The sequence below is a fragment of the Pongo abelii genome, chromosome 2 (genome assembly GCF_028885655.2).
Source record: "Pongo abelii isolate AG06213 chromosome 2, NHGRI_mPonAbe1-v2.0_pri, whole genome shotgun sequence".
NCBI classification, from domain to species: domain Eukaryota; kingdom Metazoa; phylum Chordata; class Mammalia; order Primates; family Hominidae; genus Pongo; species Pongo abelii.
Window position 1 is genome coordinate 86,615,652 of NC_085928.1, and position 17,081 is coordinate 86,632,732.

General features: G+C 39.3%; 1 long non-coding RNA gene across 1 annotated transcript in view; it reads right to left on the reverse strand.

Annotated features, from left to right (window-relative positions):
- Nucleotides 1-17,081, reverse strand: part of LOC134761008 (uncharacterized) — a 104,438-nt gene that overhangs the window by 79,925 nt on the left and 7,432 nt on the right. The window contains exons 2-4 of the long non-coding RNA XR_010139189.1: nt 10,886-10,950; nt 9,254-9,347; nt 8,159-8,281 (exon numbers count right to left, since the gene is read on the reverse strand). This is a non-coding gene — a long non-coding RNA (uncharacterized LOC134761008). The remainder of the gene's footprint in view (nt 1-8,158; nt 8,282-9,253; nt 9,348-10,885; nt 10,951-17,081) is intronic.

The window sequence follows — 17,081 nt, forward strand, 5'->3', positions numbered from 1 at the left end:
GTTAGATTTGAATCCTTTAAAGGAGAAAAGTGGCTCTTCAGTTTACTACAGACCTCATCATCTCCTGGTTCTCTTGCACCCAGTCCACTTGACCTGTTTACGTTCCCTGCCTCATCCTTCCAGGTCATTTGATTTTCCAACCTGCAGCCTTCACTATGGAAAAACAAAACAGGCCATGAGTGTATACAGCATATTCCTATTTGAGTTGAAGGAAATACGCAGAGGAAACATAATATAGATTCATATCTGTGACTCTATAGATAACAAATTCATGTCTCAAAATACTATGTTAGCCACACATGAAAAGATAGCAGCAAAGGTGCCACAGTGATGTGCAGGCAGGAGGTGCAGAGCAGTAACACCTGGCCTCTTCAGTTTCAAAACCACAAGTCTGCTGGATGAACACAAATCTGTACAATGGCATTTCAGACTGCTTGTCATAAGGCAATTATCTCCTTTTTTAGTTCTCTCTTTCTCAGCCTCAACAATCAAACTATGTAACTTGCCCTTGCCTTCATCTGCCCTGCTCACTTTGGCCTGAATGATTTAGCTCATTATCTTCCCTCTACCCCTGAATGTCCTTCCTACTGATATCTATAGTCAGAAGCTTAATTATCCTTCAAGTAGGAACTCAAACTGTATCTTCTTATGCTTTTACAAAAGGTTCTTGTCATCTTTTCAGGCTCATCCTCCTTTACCAGCCCATTAGCCATAGGAATTCCTCAGGAATCTTAGGGCCTCTTTTTGATCCCCCTCCTTGGATAATCTCATTCATGATCATAGGTTCAATTACTATCTTTATGCAGATGGAGCCTGGGAGAGACCACATATTTAATTTTAACAGTTCCTTTTTGGTTGTTGTTGTTGTTGTTGTTTTGAGACAGGGTCTTGTTCTGTCACACAGGCTGAAGTGAAGTGGTGTGAACACAGCTTACTGCATCCTCAAACTGCTAGGCTCAATCAACCCTTCTGCCTCAGCCTCCAGTGTAGCTAGGATGACAGGTATGCATGCTCAGCTAACTTTTTTATTTTTTGTAGAGACAGGGTCTCACTTTGTTGCCCAGGCAGATTTCAACAGTTCCTTTTTTTTTTTTTTTTGGATGTTTCAAAAGCATCTCAAGTTCAACATGACTTAACTAATGATCTTTCTCCACTTAACTGAGATCCTTTCTCAGGAATGGCCACTGTCAATCATCCATTCTATTAACATGTCACAAACCTAGATGTTGTTTAGGATATGCCCTTCTGTCTTACTACCCATATCTCAAACATCACAAATGTGATGTTTTGTAAGGGGAAGATGGCCCAATAAGACCCACTCAAAAGATGGTGTATCCAACTCTTGTGTTCATCATTGTAAATTGTGGGCACTTTGATTTCCTTCTTTTAGTGTTTTTGGAAGGAATCATTCATCAATTCTGGGACATTGATAGCGTGAATTTCATAATCGGTAAGGATGAGAAGGGAAATGCCTTGGCTGTGATAATTCCCCAGGATAAATATCACAATGTGAGGACCTATCTGAGTAGCCCACTCATGAGTACAGGTCCCTACCACTCTCTGTCACTGTGAACCCAGCTGTATTAGTCTAGGTTCTCCAGAGAAATAGAACCAATAAGAGATACAACTATAGATATAGATTTACTATAAGGAATTGGCTTGCATGATTATGGACACTGAAAATTCAAAGATCTGCAATAGGCAAGTTGGAGACCCAAGACCAAAAGCAAGAGGAGACTGATGTTCCAGTTTGAAAACAGACAGAGAAGGAGAATTTTTTCTGCTGCAGCCTTTTATTTTATTAGGCCTTCTCAACAGATTGGATGAAGCCTGCCCACACTAATGAGGGCAATCTGCTTTACTCAATCCACCAATTCAAATGTCAATCTCACCTAGAAATACCCTCACAGATACACCAAGAAATAATGTTTCACCAAATATCTGGGCACCTCGTAGCCCAGTCAAGTGGACACATAAAATTAACCAACACTCTCACTAAACATTGCTAACTTATCAACTCAACCTTCACTACCATCCCACTCAACCTCAGCTCACCTCACTACCAACCATCAAGTCAACCTCACCTCACTAACTCATCAACTTCAACCTTCATCCCACATGGAGGCCAGGTTCACCAAAGGGGCATGCATCCCTCCCTTCTCCTCTTAATCACAAGCTCCAACCATTCCTGGTAGCAGAGGCTGTGTCTGACCATCAGTCTTTCTCTGAAGGAGAAAAGAATGCCATAAAAAACACAGCATTGCCCAAAGTTGATTCTATGGAACACCAGTCCCATAAGATACTCTGGGGAAAAAAAGAAAGATTTCTTGAAAACAAAATGTTATATCCCCATATGAGTTTTCTATGCTGCATAACACATCACCACAAACTTAACAGCTTAAAACAACCATTTTTATCTAGGTCAGGAGTCCAAGCTTGGCTTGGCTGGGTCCTCTGCTCAGAGTCTAAGAGGGGTGAAATCATGGTGTTAGCTATGTTCTTTTCTGGAATTCAGGGTCCTCCTCCAAGCTCACATGGTAGAATTCAGCTCCTGGTAGAGGCTGAACTGAGGCCCCCAGCAGGAGAGTTGTGCTTTCTCCATAGGCAGTCACATTTAGCTGTCTGTTCTTCAAGGTTAGCGCGAAGAGCCCAGTCCCTCTTATTAAGTCAGGCCCACACAGGAGATTCTCTTTTTTGACTAATGCAAAGTCAACTGATTTGTGATCCTTCACTTTTGCTACATCATATAGCCTAGTCACAGGAGTGCTATCCCATCAGTTTCACAAATCCCACCCTCACTCAGAGGAAGATCAGATAGGACAGGGAGGCTGGGGGGTTAGAATCCTAGGAGCCTGCCATAACTCAGATTTAGTTTGTGAATTAGCATATTATGGGCTCTGAGAAATCCTATAGTAAAGAAATACGATTAACTTTGTTCCATCTATTGTTAACAAAATTCATTTGGCCCATATAAAAACTTAATTTTCACATAGCACCGATTATCATCTTTGTAATTACTGGTTTGTGTCATCCATGTTTTGGGATATGCTGAAACGAAAAAAAAAAAAGGCCTGCACTGTGAAGTTAGACTGTCCATGATTAAAATTCCCACACCGGACCGGGTGCGGTAGCTCATAACTGTAATCCCAGCACTTTGGGAGGCTGAGGAAGATTGTTTGAGCTCAGAAGTTCAAGACCAGCCCGGGCAACATGGCAAAACCCCGTCTCTACTAAAAATACACATGTATAAGAAATTATAAAGAAAAAAATTTAAAAAAATTTTTAAAGGAAAAAAAAATTCCCACTGTGACCCTTCCAAGTGACTTCAACTTGGGCAAATTTCTTGACCTTGCATAACCTTGATAAAATGGATGTGGACTATCAGCACTCCACTTCTCAAGCTGTTACCACAATGCAATGGAAGTAATTAACACCTTGGAATATGCCTGGCACACGTTAGAGGTCCAAAAAGATTTTTTAAAACATGTTGGCTCCCTTCTTTCCCATTTTTCACATGAAATTTTATAAACAATTACAAAAATGATACTCTATTAATGTTAGAGTGTTATAAGCTGCCTAGATAACAGACTTGAAGCTTCATAACATCCTTAAGCTAAAAAAATTACTTAAATTTAAGAGGTAGGTTGGGCATAGTGGCTCATACCTATAATCCCATCACTTTGGGAGGCTGAGACAGGTGGATCACCTGAGGTCAGGAGTTCGAGACCAGCCTGGCCAACATGGCAAAACCCTGTCTCTACTAAAAATACAAAAAGAATTAGCTGGGTGTAGTGATGCACACCTGTAGTCCCAGCTACTTGGAAGGCTAAGGCAGAAAATCACTTGAACCTGGGAGGTGGAAGTTGCAGTAAGCCGAGATCATGCCATTGCACTCCAGCCTGGGCAACAGAGCAAGACTCAGTCTCAAAAAAACATCATCATAATAAAATAAATAAATAAATTTAAGAGGTAGAATCTTTATTTATTCTGCCCATTGTAATTAATCTATGTTTAAAACAGCATGTTTCATCCATACTACCAGCACAATGAATCCAGAAATGAATCATTGGCATATGTATGTAAAGAGTTTCTGAACCCTTCTAAACCACCAAAGCAACAAAAACATGAAGAATTTGATGTTATTGTCTAAGGTGAATTGGTTAACATTGATTGAGATGTAACAACAACGTTAACCGCCATTCCTTTTATAATAATTCAAGCAAAGTATTATGTGAAGCCTTCAACAACATAACGTAAATTACAAGTTATTTAATGCCTTCAGAACAAGTACCAACTATTAGAGAGAAATTATTTGACATTTAGGCTAATCTGCAGGGGAATGTCTATACAGTACTGATTAAAAAGGTATAAAATGACAAAACTTCTGATTAATATTTAAACACTGTAACAATTGTGTGACCTCCTGCAAAGCATCCTTGCTCAGCCCCAGTTTGCTTATCAAGAAAATGAGTATAGTACCCGCATCATAGGAATATTGTAAAGATAAAATACATAAAACTTAGTGTAGTGTGCATTACTTATTAAATGCAAAGTTAATTATTATACAAATTCAAGTTACAATTTGTGTTAGTCCATTCTCACAGTGTTATAAAGAACTACCTGAGACTGGGTAATTTATGAAGAAAAGAGATTTAATTGACTCACAGTTTTACAGGCTGTATAGGAGGCATGGCTGGGGAGGCCTAAGGAAATTTACAATCATTGCAGAGGTGAAGGGGAAGCAAGCATGTCTTCTTATGGATGGCAGGAGAGACAGAGAGAGAGAGAAAGAGAGAGAGAGACGGGGAAGACGCTACGCACTTTCAAACAACCAGATCATGTGAGAACTCTATCACAAGAGAGCACTTGGGGGATGGTGTGAAGCCATTAGTAACCACCTCCATGGTCCAATCACCTCCCACCAGGCCCTGCCTCCAACACTCAAAATCCCAGTTCATCATGAGATTTGGGTGAGAACACAGAGCCAAACCACATCACAATTTGACCTCAATTTTTGTTGTATGCTGTGCTTTGAAATCCTTGAATGAAAAGTTGTTGATGAATTCTGAACAATTCAGAAACTTTAGACTGAAGTTCATGTTGTATTTATCACTTATTAAAAGAAAAAGAAAAAAAGAATGATTGTATTATTCAATGTCATTAGGCATTAACAGAGGGAAGAAAAGTATAGAGAATATATAACTCACAAGCAAAATTCTTTCTAAATGGAATCCTTTACAGTGTATCCCATGAGGTATCTGTAGGTCTTTAGGGACACAAAACAATTTATTGAAACTTCTGTGCAAATTGAAACTCATATTTGGAGCAATACATTAAGAACGTACAGATTATTTATTCATGCTCTTCTCTGAAGGAATTGCAGAGATCACTTTTATTATACAAATGCTCCTTCAGTGATTAAAATCCCTTCTCTCTGATATATGGATGAGAACGGAATAAATGCAAGTGCATAAAAAATGAAACCTACTCTGATAGATAAATTGCATATATTCAAGAATGAGGAAAATTTTGTGTGTATGTTATCATATTAAAAAAATAAAATATATTTGGAACCCCTTGAGTTTCCTTCCTCAATAATGAGAGGCACAGAATGAGAATGTTCACTTACAGTAATTTTATCAGCACACCATCAGTGAGGCCAGAATGAATGGTAGACATTACTCTTGGAGAAACATGAATAGGATATCATTTTGATATTACTTCTGCAAACACAGCTAGCAAAGCCAATGTTCATTCTAAATTGCTGATCAAGGTTTCACAAGAGTCACAACAAATAAAGAAAAAAATCCTTGCAATTTAACCAGCTTTTACTGGGAGCTGTAATGTACCCAGTCCTTTCCTGGGCACTATCATAAATATAAGAAAAAGATGTTGACATTTTCCAGTGCTAACAGGTGAGGTTGGGTTAATTCTGTACTCCACAATTCCAAGGGAGCTAGCCTGAGAGTTTTTATAGTGTGTAAAACATAGGGATGAGGCTGGGCATGGTCGCTCACGCCTGTAATCCCAGCACTTTGGGAGGCCAAGGCAGGCAGATCACCTGAGGTCAGGAGATGGAGACCAGCCTGGCCAAAATGGTGAAACCCCGTCTCTACTAAAAATACAAAAATTAGCTGGTCGTGGTGGTGGGTGCCTGTAATTCCAGCTACTTGGGAAGCTGAGGCATGAGAATCTCTTAAACCCAGGAGGCAGAGGTTGCAGTGAGCCAAGATCACACAACTGCACTCCAGCCTGGGTGACAGAGAAAGACTCTGTCTCAAAAAAACCAAAAAAACAAAAATACAAAACATAGGGTTGGGATTCACTCACTTGGGGGCACGGGGCACCTGACTTTGCCACATAAAGTGTAAACATGGGTAAATTTCTTAACTTTTCAGACTTCATTTATTCATCAAATGAGAATAAAAATACCCACCTCTTATCTTCATTATGGGGATTGAATGGATTAATGTATATAAAATATTTAACCCAATATGCTATAGATGTGCCATGGTGGTTAACGTCTGTCTTTGGCTTTCCCCAGTATTAGCCTCTGAGACAGGGATTTTGGTGCAAGAAGTTTATTTGAGAAGTGATCCCAAGACACAGAGGGAGAAAAACTGAGACATGAGACAGAGAAGGAAGATAATAAAGGGTGATTTCTTGAGCAGGTGACTGCTGTGGGTAACAGAACCCAACTCACTGGGGGCACTCAAAATAAAGTAGAACAGCTTTAGAATTACCCCTTCCCAAAAGCAAAGGTGCTAAGGTACTTATCTACCAACTCTCTGTTATTGGTTTAGGATTGATTCCTGGAGCATTAACCTTTCTGCACTTCTAGCCTGCCCTGCATGCTGGCCAAGCTTGCTCCCAAAGACAGAGAAATGACCTTAGGTGGAGAGAATTAAAGGGTTTTCAGTAAGCTGACTACAGATGCAAGCACTTAGGGGATATAGACAGAGCTTAAACAAGATCTTCATGACTAAGACTTTATTTAACTTACCCATGACTCCTTAGCCTCTAGGCTCTCACTGCTTTATGAGGCTTCTATAATTCAGGTAAAATCTTTCTAATTGTATTCTTTCCATTTGAAAATGTTAGGCCAACAGGATTCGAATGTATACCATCTGGGTTGAGTGGAGTTAGAGCTTTGAACTTGGACATACAGATTTTATACGGAGCTGGCTTGCTAGATGCTCCCAAAGAGTTCACAATTGAATTGGGGAGACTGTACATACACAAGTGAAAACATGTAAGTCAAATGCAATTTAGAAGTTTAAGGGACTAAAGTCAGTGCAATGCATTTTCTAAGAGGTAAGACAAAGTTTCATCACTGCAAAATCTGCTGAAATTCTTAATGTTTTTCATCTAGTATCATTTGCCATTTTACTTTGAAATTTCAAGGCATCTGAATAGAGCACCCTTAGTGCTGATTTGTTAAAGTGTGAGCTGTTTGGCATGAAAGTAAAATGGACTAATCGTTCAGTATAGTAGAGTAAAAATGACCAAATTTTGGATACTGAATTCTTCTGGTTTATTATTTTGAAGAGAAAAGAGAGAAGAAAATAGGTTATTTCCCAACTGTGGTATAAATACAGCATCAAAGCTGAAAGTAAGCATATAAAATTGGAGAAGCTTTTCTGAATATGTAAGTTGTGCTAATTAGAGTAGATAAAAATCAGCTAATGAGTATCTAACTTTGTGTGCAGATCTGTGCTTAGAAAGATGGTGAGATAGGAAAAAAAAACATAGGCTTTATTGAGTCAAAAAACAGAGATCTAAGCTCTGTTTCTTATTAGCTGAGCAATTAGGTAACTTAGTTTCTCTCCCTGAAGTCTAAATGCATCTTCCCTAAAATGGGCATAATAAGACTTACCTCACAGTAATGTGAAAAGAATATGACATATAAATGCAACATGACATGTAAAAGTGTTAAAGACCATCAACAGGTGAACAGACAAACAATTGTGGTGTATCTTTACAACAGAATACTACTCAGCAATAAAAAGGAATGAACGACTGATGCAGAAACCAACATGAATTAATCTCAAAATAAATACAACAGACAAAAGAGAGTATATACTTTAGGATTCTATTTATATAGCATTTTAGAAAATACATAATAATCTATAGTGATAGAAAGCATATGAGTGATTACCTGAGGATGGAGGAATACGGAGGAGTGAGAGGAAACAGGAAACTTCTGGGGTAAGCGAGATGTTCATTATCTTGATTGTGGTGCCGGCTTCATGGATGTATACATATGTCAAAATTTATTACACTGTGCACATTAAATGTGTGCCGTTATTGTATGCAAATTTTACTACAATAAAGCTGTTGACAAAACAGTATTAGATGCTCAGTAAATGCAACTGTCCTTTTCTAAGTATGTATTTATTGGACCTTAATGCAACTTGCTTGGGGTCAAATTTGGTAAGTCCAAATCAGCTGAAGCTATACAGATTTTGTCTGCCCATCACTTCTTTCTTCTTCAAAAGAGCAACAGGATTGTCCCTCTTTTGGTAAATCTCTCCTCCCTGGCTCAAAAGCATGGTGCTTATTGGGGTTGCCAATCATAGAGACCCAACATTTTGGACACTTAGGAATGGGCATGTGCAGGGAACACCATGTGGCCCTTTCAGATCCCCTCTACCAAATGCTGTGTGCCCAGCCCCCAACTACTTCTTCCTTTTGCTGCAAAGTTTGTATCTGCAACCTTCTTCAGAGGATTGCCTTGGAGCTAACAGGGCTGCCGTGCCTATAGAGAGCCAGGGTTTACATCCCACTGACCAAGGCAAGCTGTAACCAATGACTGGCACAGTGTTGCTTTTGCCCAGCTCCCTTGCTGTGGGAGGGCACAAATTCTGACATGTAATTTATGCTCTAAGCTCTCTGTGGGCCAAGGCTGGCACTTCATCTGAAATTGCAGCTTTGACCAGTAATTTTCTCTTCTTTATCCTGCCTTCCTATACCTTTACCATTTTCTACTGAGAAAATTTCCTTAATAAAACCTCTTGTACCTGAATCTGACTTCAAACGGCATGGCAGCCACCTCTTTGGCCACTGAGATTTCCAGGAATACACCTGGGACCCCAGCTGACCTCATGAGGGTCTTTTAGATATTTTGAGACTTGAGCTAGGGCTATCTTTCCTCTTTGGTCATAAGGAAGTATAGATGTGACACTGGAGCTCCTAGGCTCCTCACCTTGAGAAAAAAACTACTTTGAAAGGAATGCTTAACAGAGAAACTCACCAGAGATGAAGTGAGGAACTCCTGGTGATGGTTGGGTCCATGATGCTAAATACCTTTAACAACAGCACTCTTTTTCCTTCTGGGGTTGTTCACGCTGACCAATAAATAAAGCATGTATTTTGAGTCATACTCAAATATTTAAAAAACATTTTTCATACTTTTCAGTTGTTTTTAGTAGTTTGAATTGATTTTCTTTGGAATACCAAACTCTCCCCTTGCACCGACTGATGAGATAAAATCACACCGGGGGAATTTGGAGCCTAATTTGGAGCCTAATGAAAGAATCTTAGGTTTCTTTCATTAAAAATTATACTTTTCCACAAGACACAGACAATAACATAAAAACTCATTGTATCAAGGAAAAGCTGATCTTAATGGCACAGGCTAATGCTGATAGTATAAAAATGACTTCCTGAGGAAGTTTAGCTCACAAATGCTCTGAACCCTTACTAAATCAGATGGATAGCAGGACCATTAATGGCTTGGAGAATTTTCAAATTGAAATTTGCTATTTTGTGCAGAATATTAGAATAGTGCTTCATTGGCTTGGCTAAAATCAAACTAATGACATGAGAATTACTATTTTAATTCATTTAATGATTGCTTGATGAGTTAAAACTTTTTGCCTCCCTCTTGTTATAATTTCAAAAAATTAGTCCACTCTGAAAGATGAGATATATGAAAATAAAACATTTCATGCAATAATCTTTTTTGTTTTTAGTGGTTTTTTAGTGGAGGGAGGAGATATATCTAGGATTATTAAAGGTCAAAAAGGTAAGATTGGCAATATTAAGTGTTACAGTATTTCTGCTCTAAGAACAAATATTTATAATAGTGGTCCTCAACCAGGGGAGATTTTACTCTTCCTCCCTACCCCCGTGTATTAGTCCCTTTTCATACTGCCATGAAGAAATACCCGAGACTGGGTAATTTATAAAGAAAAAGAGGTTGAATGGTCTCACAGTTCCACATGGCTGGGGAGGCCTCAAAATCATGGCAGAAGGCAAAAGGCACGTCTTACATGGCAGCAGGCAAGAGAGTATGTGCAGGGGAACTGCTCTTTATAAAGCCATCAGATCTTGTGAGATTTACTCACTGTCATGAGAATGGCATAGGAAAAACCCATCCCCATGATTCAGTGACTACCCACAACAAGTGGGGATATGGGAGCTACAATTCAAGATGAGATTTGGGTGGGGACACAGCCAAACCATATCATGCTTCTAGGGGATACTTGGCATTACAACATTTAGAAAGATACAGTATCTAGAAAGATTTTTGATTGTCACAAGTGTAAAGGAGGGGGCATTTGCTACTGCATATAATAGTAGAGGCCAGGGATGTTGCTAAATATCCCAGTATGCATAGGACAGCCCCCCACAACAAAGAATGGTCCAGCCCAAAAGGACAATAGTGCAGAGGGAACGAAATCCTCATTTACACCCTTGCTACCAAATCTTCCCTTTCTTTTACCTTAGAGCTGTACCCCGGAGAAACAAAAGGAACTACTTTAGACTGGAGTCTAAGTTAAAATGTCAATCCTGAAACCTCCTAGCCATGCCATCTAAGGTAAACTATTTTGCTTCTCTGTACGTTTTCCTTCTAATTTTGTAACAGTACAATAGCACTTACCTCTTAGAGCTATTCGGAGAACGAAATGAGGTAGACACTTCCAGTAAAACTGCTTAGCACAGTGCCTGCACATAACATAGATGCAACACAGCTTAGCCATTTGTTGTTTTTGTTACAACAAGTAGAAGTTTGGGGCAGGTATAGAAGATAAAGCAAGAGGCTGGGCTTGGTGGCTCACACCTGTAATCCTAACACTTTGGGAGGCCAAGGTGGGTGGATCACTTGAGGTCAGGAGTTCGAAACCGGCCTGGCCAACATGGTAAAACCCTGTCTGTACTAAAAATATAAAAATTAGCTGGGCTTGGTGCTAAGTACCTGTAATCCCAGCTACTTGGGAGGCTGAGGCAGGAGAATCACTTGAACCTGGGAGGCGGAGGTCACAGTGAGCAGAGTTCATGTCACTGCACTCCAGCCTAGGCAACAGAGTGAGACTCTGTCTCAAAATAAATAAATAAATAAATATGAAGTCATATTTTCATTGGGCTGTTTTTATTAACCCATATTAATACTAGAGATAGTTTATTTTGGCTTAAAAAATAAAACACTAGAATTTCATTTTAAAAATTACTGTATATCTTCTACCACAGACATCCTTACTCCATTCTTAAGCCTTAGACGCACCTTTCTTTTTAATCCCAGAACCTCTTGTTCTTTCCTCATTCTCGACCTATCCCCAACTTCATCTTTTTTTTTTTTTAAATAACTTGAACTTGTCTTAGATTCAGGGGGTGCATGTGCATTCAGGGGTGTCTGTTCCATGGTTATATTGTGTAATGCCGAGGTTTGGGGTATGAAGGATCCCATCAACTAGGTAGTGGGCATAGTACCCAATAGGCAGTTTTTCAGTCCTTGTCCCTTTTCCTCTCTCCCCCTTTAGTAGTCCCCAGTGTCTCGTTTCCATCTTTATGTCCATGTGTACCCAATACTTAACTCCAACTTACAAGTGAGAACATGTGCTATTTGGCTTTCCTGTGTTAATACTTAGGATAACGGTCTCCAGCTGTATTCATCTTGCTGCAAAGGAAATGATACTTTTTTATGGCTGCATAGTATTCCATAGTGTACCTGTACCACATTTTCTTTATCCAATCCACCACTGATGGACACCTAGGTTAATTCCATGTCTTTGCTATTGTGAACAGTGCTGTAATGAACTTCAGTTAACTCTTACTTTCCCCCAGCTCTCTCTGCATTCCTGAATTCCACAAGCTTTACAGCAAAGTTCCAAGTAGGTTATAAGATCAGGCAGTATAAGGTCATGGTCTACAGGGCAAATTTTGTCAACATCCTTGCCTTTGTTTGGTCTTCTTCTTAAAAAAAAAGTTTTTATTTTATTTGACTGCCTTTAGATAGGACACATACATATTACCAAGGCTTTCCAGGACTCCTTATTCCCTTGTTTGGCTTACTTTATTCATTTAGGTTTCCTTGCTTTGTCTCCTGAAGGTAACTGGGTTTAGATGCTGCAGGAGGTTAGAGGCGGAGGATTTGACTATGAGAAGAACTGAGGAAGGCTACTGGAAAGAGCTAAGCACTGCAGCAGTGAGGTCAGGAAGGTGGTGGAAAGGGCAGCATTCTGGACAGTTCAAAAGCTGTGAATACCTGTGCCAAACTAGAATGTATATGGCCTTTTCTGAGGACAAACAGTATCACAGTCTGGGTAAATAAACCATCAGTGCAGGAGAGCCATTGCAGAGACAGTCAGAAACATATATTTAAACCAGAGGCTCTATAGAATGAAGCATTAGGTGGAAGAATTTAGATTTTACTTGTAGCAACAGAAAGTATTACAGTTAAAAAAAAAAAAAGGACATGGAAGTAACAAAAGGAAAAGGATCTTTTAATTTTTTTAGAAAAATAGATTTTATTTTTTTCCTATCAATTTGTGTTCATTGTAGAAAGTCTAGAAAATAAAGGAAATGGGTCGGGTGTGGTGGCTCATGCCTGTAATCCCAGCACTTTGGGAGGTAGAGGCAGGTGGATCACGACATCAGGGGTTCGAGAACTGCCTGACCAACATGGTGAAACCCGGTCTCTACTAAAAACACAAAAATTAGCTGGGCATGGTGGCGTGCACCTGTAATCCCAGCTACTCAGGAGGCTGAGGCAAGAGAATGGCTTAAACCTGGGAGGCAGAGGCTGCAGTGAGCTGAGATTGCACCACTGCACTTCAGCCTGGGCAACAGAGCGAGACTCCACCTCAAAATAAAAAAAGGAAATCAAAATCACCCCACCCACCTCCTGGCCTTCAAATTATTTATAGTTACCACAAACACACACACACATGCACACACACTTTTAAAAACAAAATTTAGAGTCATCTATAAAATTTTTAGTCTATTTTAAAAATTTGATATATCCACAGTATTTTTCCAAGTTGTTACAGTTGTTAACTATTTTTTTTAAATATTGTGTCTGATATAATTGCAAAAGTAAGCAAAGATCTGTGTTCATTGCAACATTATTTGTAAAACCAAAAACCCACTAAATGTAAAAACAATATGAATATACTTTAATAGGAGCAAGTGATGACTTCACTAATATTTATTGAGCATCTACTGTGTGCCAGGCACTGTTCTAGCCATCAGGAATGCAATAGCAAACAAAGCAGACAAATTATTTGCACTCATTGAGCTTACATGTCAATGAATTTATATTCTGGTGCAGGGGTTAGCAAACTTTTTCTGCAAAGGGCCGCATATTACATGTTTTTAGTTGTATGGTCTCCAGGGCGACTACTGAATTCTACCATTGCAGGTGGAAAGCAGCCATAGACAATACATGCACTAATGAGTATGGCTGAGTTCCAATAAAACTTTATTTACAAAGATAGGCAGTAAGCTAGATATATATGTAGATACAGATTATAGATATATAAAGAGAAAATATATGAACAGACAATATATAGATATAATAAATTATTGGACTAGAGGCTTTAAACTATTCTAGGATCTGAATATATTAATAGATTGCCAAATTATTTTAGAAGGATGTAACAATTTAATTTCCACTTCTACCAACAAGTAGAAGAGTGCTCGCTGCCTCCACAATTGTACCCACATTGGGCATTTTAATTTGTTTATTTAAAAATGTACAATTTTAATAGGCAGTATTATATTTTATTTTGTGTTTCTTCAATGCAATCAGTGAAGTTGGCCATTTTTTTCTTGTTTATGGATCACGTCTATCTTTTTTTCTGAATTGTTTATTCTCATCCTTTTTGTCTATCATTGTGCTTTTTAATTTTTCTTTTTATAAGAGTTTCTAGATACTTAATATTTTCATATAAAAATTTTACTCTTTCCAACTTCAGCTAGATGAATAAAAATTTAAAAATGAAATTTTACTTTAGTCTCCCTCTAGTTTTTTTTCCTTGTGGCATTATGAACTTCACTCTTCTGGAAACTCTTGCGTTAACTTTGATCTGAGGTTATTTCAAATTTTTAAGGTAGAATTTTGAAAGGAAACTTGCAGAGGTTTTTAGCTTAGAGGTATCTCTACAGGCAGGTTCTTCTTTGCGGTGGCTAAACTCTCTTTAGCTCATGGCCAGCCATTATCTCTGATGGAACTCTGCTAACATTCATTTTGCCTACAATATCAAGAGTTCTCCACATTATTTCAGCCCATGGTTGTAGGAACTGGGGGCCTAACTAGGTCAAAAGGCTAGGATTCTTTGCCCTGCTTTCTTTGCTGAAGTGAGCAGACCTCCTTCAGAAGCTAATCTGCCTCTTTGACTTGGCTTTCAATCAATTTACTCCTGTCATAATCACGTTTGCTTTCCCAGGAACTTAAAAAGCTTGATATCAGAAGAGGAGAAATCATTATTTGCACCACTTCTATCTACTTCTGCTGTAAAATCTTTTTTTTTTTTAACCAAGTATAGGTTCTCTCTGATTTTCTTCTCTTGCTGTCTCCAATCTTTTTATATACATCAATAAAAGCCAACCAAACAAACACTTTCTGGAATGCTTGAGTCTTCTTATGTCTCCACTGAGAAAGTCCCAGGGTGGCATTTTTACAGCTACATTGCAGGGCCCAGACTGAAGGAATGTTAGAGAATCCATGCTGTGCTAGAAATAATATGGAACAGGATACAAGTTAGTAATTGAGATGGTCAAGAAAACAGGTAGGAATGTAGTTTAGAGCTACAGTTTCAAAACTTTTTTTTAAAAAATAGCAGAACCTTTTTTCTAACAGTCTCAGATGGCTCTCCTCCTATTCCAGATAAAACACTAATATGAGCTAATATGGTTGGTTGTAAATGAGAGGCAATATAGTCTAACCTGACCCCACATTCCATTGATCCACCCTGGAAGTTACTTGAAGCTCAGAAGGATAGACCCAGCCTCAAGCACCTGAATCTCTTGGCCCTAAGGCTTTATCTAGGTACAGTGGCATGAAATGGCCCATAAGGGAGGCAGGCTGGAGATGAAGAAGGAATTCAGAGCAGGTGTGAATGCCCCTAGAAGCATCCTTCAACCAATAAGGCATGAGAGTTGGTGAATAAACATGATCAGTTCCGTGCTCCTCAATGAAACAATTATACAGTGTTTTCCATAAGTCTCTCGAAGGTTTCCAAAAAACAAACAAACAAACAAAAACCCCAAGTGCCTACAGCATATCAATGTAGTCTTTTATTAGTATTCACCTTCTCCGTCTCACCTCCTCAATCCCTCTCCTGCTGTCTAGGATCACCTCTTAAATAATCTCTTTGTATCCAAATCCTTGTTTCAACAATTGCTATGGGAGAAACCCACTTTGGAAAATGGAATGATGACACAGAGACTGTACATCAGAATTAGATAGCCCGTGTTGACCAGTATGGTAGCCACTAGCCACGTGTGGCTATTCAAACTTAAGTATAAATTAAATAAAATCAAATGAAATTAAAAATTGATTTTCTCTGTTGCACCAGCCATATTTCAAATGTTCAATAGCCACATAGGGCTAAAGACCATGATAATGTACAGCATAGATATAGAATATTTTCCTCATTGTGGGAAGTTCTATTGGACAATTCTGGCCTAGAATCAATTCCAGATTGATTGGAATTGGCCTTCTCCTATTCATTACATCAGGCCACTTACCCTCTGATTTAAGACTCAGTTTCTACGTCTGTAAAATAAGCCAGTGGTGAGGATTAAGATAATTTCTGTAAAGTATTTAGAAAGCACCTAAGTGTTCAATAAAAGCAGGGAGAAGGAGAAAGAGTGAGGTGGAGCTCTAAGGTGTCCAAGGACTCTGAGGAACTGTATATAAAAACCACTAGTGTAGTGCATCACACGGGGCAGGTTATTTCCCTTCATGGGCCTCCACTTCCTTTCTCACTGGGGACTACTGGCAGATTTCTAGACACTCATGAATCTTTGCATCTTCTTATTAGGGAGATTTTTGCACCAGCTTCATCTTTATTTATTTACCCATCCAGTCAATAGCAGTTGGGCACCTCTTGTCTTCCAGGTACTGTACTGCGGGCAGAATAATAACATTGCAAAAACACGGTCCCTGTCATTGCAGATTTTAAAATCCTGAAGGATGAAGCAGACAAGTAGCAAATGCAGTAACAAACCTCTAATAACCACTGAGATACCCCTAGCTCCTGCTTCAGGGAGGCTTCCTGAAGGGGGTGACTGAAACTCGAAGGACGAGAGAAACTCATGCTGGTGAACAACAGGGAAGGGTGTTTCAGATAGAGGGAAGAGCATAGAGGCATCTTTTGGAGCCTCAGTCCATACTCCTTGCTGTCATGTAGTAAATTAGGTTTTAGAGGGGCTGGGGAAAGTTTGAAGAGGATGGTAGAAGTAGGGGAAGAAAGGGAAGAGAAAATGTGAAAGGTGGGAATTGGATAGCTGCTGAAATTCCCTCTAGCTATGCCAAAGTGCTACCTTTGGTGCACTGCAACCTCTGCCTCCTGGATTCAAGTGATTCTCCTGCCCCTGCCTCCCAAGTAGCTGGGATTACAGGCGCCTGCCACCATGCCTGGCTAATTTTCGTATTTTCAGTAGAGACGTGATTTCATCACGTTGGCCAGGCAGGTCTTGAACTCCTGACCTCAAGTGATCTGCCAGCGACGGCCTCCCAAAGTGCTGGGATTACAGGCTTGAGCCACCATGCCAGGCTGATGTTGGTGTTTCTCCAACCATGAAGCATGAACCACCTACAACAAAGACAGTGGAGTAGGGGCATTATTTATAAG